The sequence below is a fragment of the Haliotis rubra genome, unplaced genomic scaffold (genome assembly GCF_003918875.1).
Source record: "Haliotis rubra isolate DU_JTF1 unplaced genomic scaffold, ASM391887v1 Scf304, whole genome shotgun sequence".
NCBI classification, from domain to species: Eukaryota; Metazoa; Mollusca; class Gastropoda; order Lepetellida; family Haliotidae; genus Haliotis; species Haliotis rubra.
Window position 1 is genome coordinate 1,097,915 of NW_025766974.1, and position 10,961 is coordinate 1,108,875.

The 10,961-nt window shown below is 42.3% G+C and overlaps 1 protein-coding gene across 1 annotated transcript in view; it reads right to left on the reverse strand.

Annotated features, from left to right (window-relative positions):
* LOC124282833 overlaps positions 1 to 10,774 on the reverse strand; it is a 53,903-nt gene extending 43,129 nt beyond the window's left edge. Inside the window, exon 1 of the mRNA XM_046718871.1 lies at positions 10,647 to 10,774. The gene's annotated coding sequence lies outside the window, so the exon portion shown is untranslated. The remainder of the gene's footprint in view (positions 1 to 10,646) is intronic.
* Between the last annotated feature and the right edge of the window lie 187 nt (positions 10,775 to 10,961).

Here is a 10,961-nt window from a genome sequence, read left to right on the forward strand (position 1 = left end):
TACAGACCGCCGCCATATAGCTGGAATATTGCTGAGTGCGGCGTAAAACTAAACTCACTCACTCACTCACTTTATTCCGCATGAGCTACGGAGCAAGTCTCGCCGACAGGAAGTGCTATGCGTTAGTTGTACGTGCATGCGTCTCGTATAGTATTGTTTGTTGCACATTTCCGTCGTTGTAGTCGTTGTAAGGGAATAGCGGAAGAACACACAGCTTTACATCACGTCGGGACCTCGGTATATTGGGAGTGTGCGTGTTTATAATTAAAGGGCGACACACACGTCGTGCCGTAATGCCGTGTAATGGACGTTAGAGACGTGATACGTCAATGGCCAAATCATAACTCCCTTGGCTTGGCATAAGACAGCCGAGTAATTCTCTCCTCACAACCGGTGCCAGACACGGACTATGTGTGTGAGGTGGTTCGTTGTAGACAGCTTGTAGTGTTATTCCTCACACTGTTCAACAACCACGAAGCTGTTGAATGCACCATGTTTAGAATTAAACACTTTAGCTGAATACCTCTAAAAAAAACACGAGTACAGAAGTCTGCTTGTAAATTGGTTCATTTGCTGTTCGTGTTTCCTGCACCAACAATGTTTTTTACTATAATTAAATTATGCCAACATAGGACTGTAATAGTCTAATATGGCAGGTCTGCAAGTTCTGGCGTATTGTTGTTGGTCTGCCATCCCTGATAACGTGTGTGCAAGGGCACGATTCTACCTGTTATTTAGTCTCTGAACATCTGTTTAGCACACCATCGTTACAAATGAATTTTAGAGTTGTTGTTTGTGCTTATCCGGAATCTCATTGTTTCCAAACAGACTATGAATTTCAGTTCTCTAAACCTGCAAACTACAGCTGCCCTTCACCCAAGGCCTGCAACCTACAGTAGCCCTTCACACTAGGACTGCAACCTACAGTAGCCCTTCACACTAGGCCTTCAACCTACAGTAGACCTTCACACTAGGCCTTCAACCTACAGTAGCCCTTCGCAGTAGGCCTGCAACCTGCAGTAGCCCTTAACGCTTGACCTACAATCTACAGTAACCCTTCACCATAGGCCTGCAAACTACAGTAACCCTTCACCATAGGCCTGCAAACTACAGTAGCCCTTCACCGTAGGCCTTCAACCTACAGTAACCCTTAACGCTTGATCTGTCTATCATGTTCTCATTTCTTGGTGCTCGCGGTTCTTTGTAATATTGGAAAACAACTGTAAAGAAAACACAGAAAGACAACCCCTTTCATATTAACTGAAAGGACTGTGTGGAATGTGCGTTGAAGTCAGAGACCCATTTTAAGGCGGTTGAGCCGGAACACTGCGATCCTACTTACACAACCACCTGGTAATCCTGTCTAGCGATCCTACTTATACAACCACCTGGTAATCCTGTCTAGCGATCCTACTTACACAACCACCTGGTAATCCTGTCTAGCGATCCTACTTACACAACCACCTGGTAATCCTGTCTAGCGATCCTACTTATACAACCACCTGGTAATCCTGTCTAGCGATCCTACTTATACAACCACCTGGTAATCCTGTCTAGCGATCCTACTTATACAACCACCTGGTAATCCTGTCTAGCGATCCTACTTATACAACCACCTGGTAATCCTGTCTAGCGATCCTACTTACACAACCACCTGGTAATCCTGTCTAGCGATCCCACTTATACAACCACCTGGTAATTCTGTCTAGCGATCCCACTTACACAACCGCCTGGTAATCCTGTCTAGCGATCCTACTTATACAACCACCTGGTAATCCTGTCTAGCGATCCTACTTACACAACCACCTGGTAATCCTGTCTAGCGATCCTACTTACACAACCACCTGGTAATCCTGTCTAGCGATCCTACTTACACAACCACCTGGTAATCCTGTCTAGCGATCCTACTTATACAACCACCTGGTAATCCTGTCTAGCGATCCTACTTATACAACCACCTGGTAATCCTGTCTAGCGATCCTACTTATACAACCACCTGGTAATCCTGTCTAGCGATCCTACTTATACAACCACCTGGTAATCCTGTCTAGCGATCCTACTTACACAACCACCTGGTAATCCTGTCTAGCGATCCTACTTACACAACCACCTGGTAATCCTGTCTAGCGATCCTACTTACACAACCACCTGGTAATCCTGTCTAGCGATCCTACTTATACAACCACCTGGTAATCCTGTCTAGCGATCCCACTTACACAACCACCTGGTAATCCTGTCTAGCGATCCTACTTATACAACCACCTGGTAATCCTGTCTAGCGATCCTACTTATACAACCACCTGGTAATCCTGTCTAGCGATCCTACTTACACAACCACCTGGTAATCCTGTCTAGCGATCCTACTTATACAACCACCTGGTAATCCTGTCTAGCGATCCTACTTATACAACCACCTGGTAATCCTGTCTAGCGATCCTACTTACACAACCACCTGGTAATCCTGTCTAGCGATCCTACTTATACAACCACCTGGTAATCCTGTCTAGCGATCCTACTTATACAAACCACCTGGTAATCCTGTCTAGCGATCCTACTTACACAACCACCTGGTAATCCTGTCTAGCGATCCTACTTATACAACCACCTGGTAATCCTGTCTAGCGATCCTACTTACACAACCACCTGGTAATCCTGTCTAGCGATCCCACTTATACAACCACCTGGTAATCCTGTCTAGCGATCCTACTTATACAACCACCTGGTAATCCTGTCTAGCGATCCTACTTATACAACCACCTGGTAATCCTGTCTAGCGATCCTACTTATACAACCACCTGGTAATCCTGTCTAGCGATCCTACTTATACAACCACCTGGTAATCCTGTCTAGCGATCCTACTTACACAACCACCTGGTAATCCTGTCTAGCGATCCTACTTACACAACCACCTGGTAATCCTGTCTAGCGATCCTACTTACACAACCACCTGGTAATCCTGTCTAGCGATCCTACTTATACAACCACCTGTTAATCCTGTCTAGCGATCCCACTTACACAACCACCTGGTAATCCTGTCTAGCGATCCTACTTATACAACCACCTGGTAATCCTGTCTAGCGATCCTACTTATACAACCACCTGGTAATCCTGTCTAGCGATCCTACTTACACAACCACCTGGTAATCCTGTCTAGCGATCCTACTTACACAACCACCTGGTAATCCTGTCTAGCGATCCTACTTATACAACCACCTGGTAATCCTGTCTAGCGATCCTACTTACACAACCACCTGGTAATCCTGTCTAGCGATCCTACTTATACAACCACCTGGTAATCCTGTCTAGCGATCCTACTTACACAACCACCTGGTAATCCTGTCTAGCGATCCTACTTATACAACCACCTGGTAATCCTGTCTAGCGATCCTACTTACACAACCACCTGGTAATCCTGTCTAGCGATCCCACTTATACAACCACCTGGTAATCCTGTCTAGACCACATAAAGTCGCTTAAGGTTAAGAAAAACACACAGCTGAACTAAATGTGGACATACTTTCATATATAAAATGTAGATAAGATGGGAACACCTATTCACGAAATTCACATCGTTAGAAAGATTGTGGTAAAACGGATGTTTGGCGTTGAGTCGAGTCTGTGACACTGATGGTCCACGAATACTTTACAGCCCAGTATTTCAGTATATTTGGGTACGCTGGGATGAGTGAATGAGTGAGTTGGGTTTTACGCCGCTTTTAGCAATATTCCAGCAATTATATCACGGCGGGGGACACCAGAAATGGGTTTCACATATTGTACCCATGTGGGGAATCGAACTCGGGTCTTCAGCGTGACTAGCGGACGACACTGGGATGAGGTAATGTGTGATCCATATTCGACACATAGCGAGTCAGGCTCCACGCCACTGTTAACAATATTTTAAGCATTGAGTGGTCTGTGTCCAAAATATTGTCCAGATTGGCGAAACCCGTGAACATGGGTGTGGCGGTGCTTATAAACCAGGAACAGTAATCAGGGCGTACCTTGGGACTCCCAGTGACGGATCACGGGTGAATGCTTTGCGCAGCGAGCTGCGGTGGCTCCCCGTAACAGCGTGTCCAATAGCAGGCTTGGACACGCTGGGGCTTGGTGTTGGTTGGAAGAAAAGAAGACGTGCAGCATACTTAAATGCTATTCCTTAAGAAGGTGAGGTCGAAAGAGATTTAACAGCGTTTTCGATTATCGCACTTGTTTCTATGTATGTACTGATGGATGGAATAATGGATGGATGGTCCGTGCGTGTTGGTGTATGTGTGTGAGGGATGAGGGTGAGGATTTGGTTGTGGTATGTTCCTGCTGGTACTTATCCAGACTACTGCCTGGTTTATAGTGCTAGCTAACTCACTGACATGCCATGCCACCGTCAACCGCAGAGGCAACACTCACAGACGCAATGCACTGCCTTCGAGCCGAGAACTTCTTCTTTTATCCTCTTATACCGAGCGCCAGCCAGGATAATATAAAGTATCACCATATAATCGATCTTCCGTTCTATGCACTGAAAGGATGAAGACAGTTCTATTCTTCAAGAAAGCGTCACCAACATCTGCCAATGTGGTTATAACATCCACCGTGGCGCAGTCTGAACGGTCAATCCTCTCCACAATGGACACATGTCACAGTATGGTCATACCACATAAGCGACCACTTGATTACATGGCATGTGGCTGTTGTTGTCGACATAACTCGCCCCAGTCGGGGATTATGTGGATAACATATGTCATGTCCACTCACCCCGTTGTCGCCGTTGTACGTTGTACACGTGTTGTTACCCGACAGGCTTCGCCCCCTCCTGTCCGTGACGTGATTTATAGCAACAACTTGAAGTCACTTCTCGGGAGTGCTTGTCCTACTAAACTTTCTTGTTTGACGTGAAACCATTACGAAGAAATGTTTGTGTTGCTTGAGATATGTATCTTGCCCAGTCTCCCGTGGGCTATACTGTCGCGTTTCATAACCCGGACCAATAGCTTTTATGTTATGTGCATGTTTAAACCCGGATTGGCGTAGATCAAAATAGTTCCAAAACCAGGGTCCAACCTGCACGAAGTAATCTTAAATCAACATCAGTCGTGATTCCAATAGTTCAATACAATTATTGAGAACTAAGCTATCTTCATATGCTAGAGGATACATATTCTTGTTAACACGCATATATGTTTTCAAGTCAAAATTCACAATTTCATATTTAATGCAGTCCTAATGTGGACTCCCACTGTAACCCTCACCAGACACAAGAGTTTGACCCTACAGTCTACAGGGCAACATTGTGAAGCTTATTTCTGTTGTCATCCCCTCATACCACAGGGACATTGATCAATAAAACGGATATATTGCCCGAATAAAACAATACTCACACAGTAGATTGTTTATCACCTACAATTCAGTCCCTGAACCCACGATAGACGTAATTTACGAAAAGGATGCCTTGTGAGTCGAGATTCACCCTACGACTGAAAAATTTAGACTTTCATTTAGGGCTTTACGCTATTGCAGGTGGGGGTGCTCTTACTTATTTCAAAATGTAGTTTCTGTATCTTTAATTACATGTGATACGTGTAATACAATACATATTTCTGCTAAATGAGATACTAGCATGTCATTCACCTGACGAAGGGACAAGGAAAAGCCCGGAAACGTTGTGCATACAATAAAGAAGAAGTTGACATCCATAACATTTTGTCTTATACGAGATACTAGCAGATGTATATATGTAATGAACAAAGTCTCTTATGACATCAACATTCTTTGGGGACATGGCAGTTGTGTCTCATGTCAGCTCAAGTGTCTTCTGTGGTGTCATCTCCCCTCACATCCCTCTTCCACGTTTGTAACATGCATCCTATAACCCTCCCACCCAGGGAACATACAGGACATGCCTCCATCCCCAAAACGTGTATTGACCTTAAATGACAAAACTCTCTTGGTAATGGCCACTTACCGTAATCCAACCCGTCAAGACAAAGGTAAAATAAAAACGCAATACAAAGTCCCCTCCCATTCGAACTAAACCCAAACCCATTAACCTCATCCTGCCAGTCCTCCATGACACTCAACGCCATCCTTACCCCCATGACTCATCACGTGACTCACCACCCCTACCGACGTCCACACTGGGCTGCTCGGAAAGGTGGTATCGGTGGTGTCACTTCTATACTGAGTTACCCCCTTGATTCCAGAAACCCGAGGTAAAGAAGTATGTTTGCGTATTGGCAGAGTCTAGTAACATAGACTAACAACAGCCCTGCACTACTGATGCAGAATCTTCCAATATTTCCTCTGGTGCATCCATGTCTGTCCATTCCTCTCTTCTCTGTCTCGAGAGTGAAAAACAATTTAACCATTGAATGAAATTGGGTGACTAGGCCTGATAAGGAAGACAAGGTTAGGGTTTTAAGGCTGTAAGGCTTAAGTGAGTGGATATATGATACGTCAGAGACGTCTGAGCTGTTGCCTTGAATAGGACAGATTTACAAACAATATTAGATCACAGTTTCATAAAATGAGTCATTCAGTAGGACCAGCTGCTGTTGGGGGGTCCTACGGTGATGGCATAAAGCTTACATCAGTGAGATGTTATGTACCGTAACGCCATTTAAACGTTGAATTATAATCAATGTCCAAGCACGTGTATCATCACGCGTGAATGCCTAACAACGTTGTAAACATTTGCTATTGTTCACCACAACATTTAACAACATTCATTTCAGACATATGACGGGAGCCTGGAAATAATCTGACCTTGAACCATGTAAGATACCATGTAAGAGACTTAAGAAGATATTTATGTTTGTTAAGATTCAATGCATTACCATTACGATGTAATATTAGATGGAAGGAAACTATGAACACAGATGTAATTTGTAAGATGTGTAATAGTAATAGAAATGAAGATGAAGTCCACTTCCTATTTGAATGTGATAGATATGTAACACTACGAACAACTTATTTACCTCTATGGAATAATTTAACAAATGCTTGTAAATTCATAAAGTTAATGACTTCTAATGACATGGTACTTTTATTGAATGGTGCTAAATGTATCAAATAATCTCTTAACTATATATTGACAACACAAATGTCTGCCTATTGCCATTATGTACAATATAATTTATATTGCTTTTTGTACATGGGCCGATGGCCTACAAACTGAAATTAACTTCATATACATCATAGGTAACACGTCACGACTTTCTGGGTACCTGGGTACGATTAAGCCCTTACCTTGACCTTCCAATGCCGGAAGTACACATTTTGAATCACTGCCAAATAAAGTCTGTGTTTACCAGTCAACTAAATGGAATCATGTGTTGGAGAAGGTTTTGAAGAAAGCCGATATATATATATACTTACAAGACCTACTGTATCAACACAACGACTCTGGTTTTGGATATGATCTTGCATGGGGCAATGCCCTGGTGTCTTCCTTGCAGATAATACATCTTTGCAAGCAGAAGTCCCACGGGCTTGCAGAAACTACTTTTTATGGCTGAAACGTACTCAAACCAACGGCTGTAAAACGCCCTATATTACCATTTAGATGTGCAAGAAGGTGTTAACGCCACTTTCAAAGCTATATCTGCGTAAAATATATATACAGGATTATTTATCAATAGAGACAGATCGTCTCTCGATGACCGCAGCTTGAAAGAAAATCGGAAAATTATAGGTCTTGACGAGAACATTAGCTTGTACTTTCGTTTATGTTCGTATATGTGAAAGAATTGTTTTGCCGTACATGGGCAATGATTAGATTTGAAAATATATGGCCACATTTAGGAGAAAGGGCTAGAGCACTTTTGTACGTTTTGCTAGAATACGAATATGTGCCAAATCTGTAGGTATCAAAGGCGATCTAAAGCACATACTACAGGCATTATTAGGCGATAGGAATGACGAATTACCAGTTTTCTTCTATCTGTTTTGCATTTTCATGTCCAAAACAATAAATTGTTTCATACCGCTCTATATAATCTTGGTCAGTCGAATTTACAACTTGAATGCAAAAGAACAACCTATCTTGACTTTCCTCAGGAACAGATTCCATTTGCTGCCAAGACCAAACTAGTGGTGAGAAATATATAAATGGACCACTGACACTCAGTGATGACACCAGGTGTTCACGACAAATGCAACCATGTTCTGCCCTACTGGTAGTACCCACCATTCATCGATTTTGCCTAAAAGTAAATATTTATTGCCTGACGCCACACAACAGTACTCTTGCCATGCGACCACGATATGTAAATGTTACATAAATCTGCATAGTTCTTCACATAAGAAAATCAATATAAACAGCCATGATCGTCATTTGAATTGCGCATAGTGTAACAAGCATCGTTTCATTATTTCTTCTATATGTAAAATCTAAGGCACGCTTATCCTCTGTGCTGTTCACTTGCCCTTGTTCGGCATACATGTATTTAACGAAAGGTTTGGGAGAGAAAGACAAGCTGCACTGTTCTCAGACACAGATCAGTAGTCCCATTTCAATGGAACTATCAACCATTGTACTTACATAACTTACTTATCATGTTTAAGATACAATGGCAACAGTTTTCTTTGGTGCAAATTTCCATTCTTTTATTCATATACAACCCCCTTAACTGTTTCCTCTGTGACCGTCATGTAGCACACTACTGTCTTGTGTCTGCCTCCCCTGTAATCCGACATAGAAAACTGCCCTTCATGTAGTTATGCTTGATGCTTCTTACCCAACACAAAGATTCAGTGTATAAATGTCTGTATGTGCTCAGTTCGTGTAATAAATGGGTGCCGAGACATTGTCGTTATTCATCTATTCCTAACAATGATATTTATTGTTAGTGATGCACCAGAGTAGTGTTGTGTGTGCTGTCAACATGGTGGTACTGTGTGATTTCTTGGTAAATATATTTTGTAGATTGGCCCCGTCGTCGTTTTTACAACGTATTCCGATATACTAGTACAAAGATGTCCTTCATTGTTCGTAAGTTAATACGTATTTGCAGTCAGAAACAGGCAGGTTTGTTTAAGGGTTAACAAATACATGCATGTTTGTATCTAAAGACTACAGTACCAGCTGCGGTTATATGGAGAATCTCACTCAAGTGTCTTCTGATATCAAATATATCTACACGAGTTGATAAAGTTACAAATATCCTGGCTTGCCGGCTTTTATCAACGAGTCACAGTGTTGATATATTTGATATCAGAAGGCACGAGGGTGAGATTCTATTTATCATAAAAAATCCCTCTTCATTACTTTTTACTGAAAAATGCACACCTCTGAACAGGGCACTGTCATAAGACTTGCAGTGCAGCGATGTCATAGCATTGTGACGTCATCAAGTTCATGACGTCATAGCATTGTGATGTCATCAGTTTTGACGTCATAGCATTGTGAATAATATAATTGATGATGTCAAAGCATTGTGATCTCATGTAATTGATGACGTTAGGGCATTGTACAAAATCTTCTATCAAAACGATATCACACAATCAATATCTCCAGTGGAACACAGTTTTGGATAATAAACGTGTTTCTATTCTTTGATGAAAACCTGATACTGAAAGTATGAAAGTTCGTATAAGCGTTGTTCAGTTGTTTAACACTGACGCTAGTTGAAACCAATGATTGAACCAATCAAACCAGAGAAATCAAATTACTTGACAGTTTTTGTTTGTTTTTGTCTAACAGAAACATGGTCTGTACACGTGATCGATATTGTGAGCATGAACTACGGTAGATAGGAATAGTGTTTATACGCCCTTTTACTGTACAATGACAGATCAACAGATCAACTAAGGTAGCTTGGTGGTTAGACCGTTCGGTCGTCTCGCGAGAACCCGGGTTCATCTCTTTAGGGTAATGAATGTCCGACGATTGACTGAGCGTCATATTGATAGCTCAGTATGCATTACCCAAGACAGAGTCCATTCCACAGAATCACAGAAACGTGGACAATGAAGTAAGTATCGTCTCAATGGGTTCCAAAGCCTCTGACATTTGATAAAAAAATGTACCTGACACAATATCGCTCATGATAACCTAGCCCTGTTTGTAGCTGATCCTGAATGGTTCTTGTGGCGATCGATCTGAGCACTCAAAGACTGTCAGCTGGAAAGGTTGCGTTTCCTGTGTTTGGGTAGTCATAAGAGATTGTCATCATTGGGGTTACTTTCCAAATGGACCGACAAAAACGGACAGCAACATGCTGCACTTCTAAGGCAACTACGTAATGACTCCCAGAAAAGGAAAGCTAAGAAAAGATGCTCGCTTCCATTTGGACAACAGGGCCGTGTTCTAATCTATAGGATGTGGTTACTGTCCGAAAAGTGGCTATGAACCTATTGAGTAAGCTCCTTATTCTGCTGATCGTGTACCGTCTGTTCCCAAACATGATGAAAGGGCTAGCCGGTGTCCAGTTCGACACGGACAGTGACGTCACAGTGTATAACTTTTTGGGCAGGCAAGAGAAAGGCATATACGAACCTGGGATAAAAACCTTCGACATCATTGGTAAAAATGTATCAGTATTTAGGGGCACAAAATAAAACATTGAAAATGAAATAGGTTAAATGTCTGTTTTCTTTTGAGCCTTCATTATCTCCACCACCTAACAGAGGATTAAAATCATACTTACGCACTAGACTCTTTTGGTTGACTCCAGTACGCCAAGTAGCATTGGTAAAGCCAAGCTTGTTTCACGGCAGCTTTACAGTAAGACGTCAATCACACAGTGAAAGCTAAAAATATTGCCTAATGCCACTTAACTGCGTGTAATACAGCCTACCATAGGCACTATTGTGTAACACATGTATGTGGGTGTTCCACCTGACTGACGATAACACCAGCTCGCGGGTCCCAGCTTCAGTACAGTACCAGTCGACAGATGTTTTGACAGCATAGAGATTGATTGACATATCATGTCTTTCGGTAATGTAAACATGAAATATAC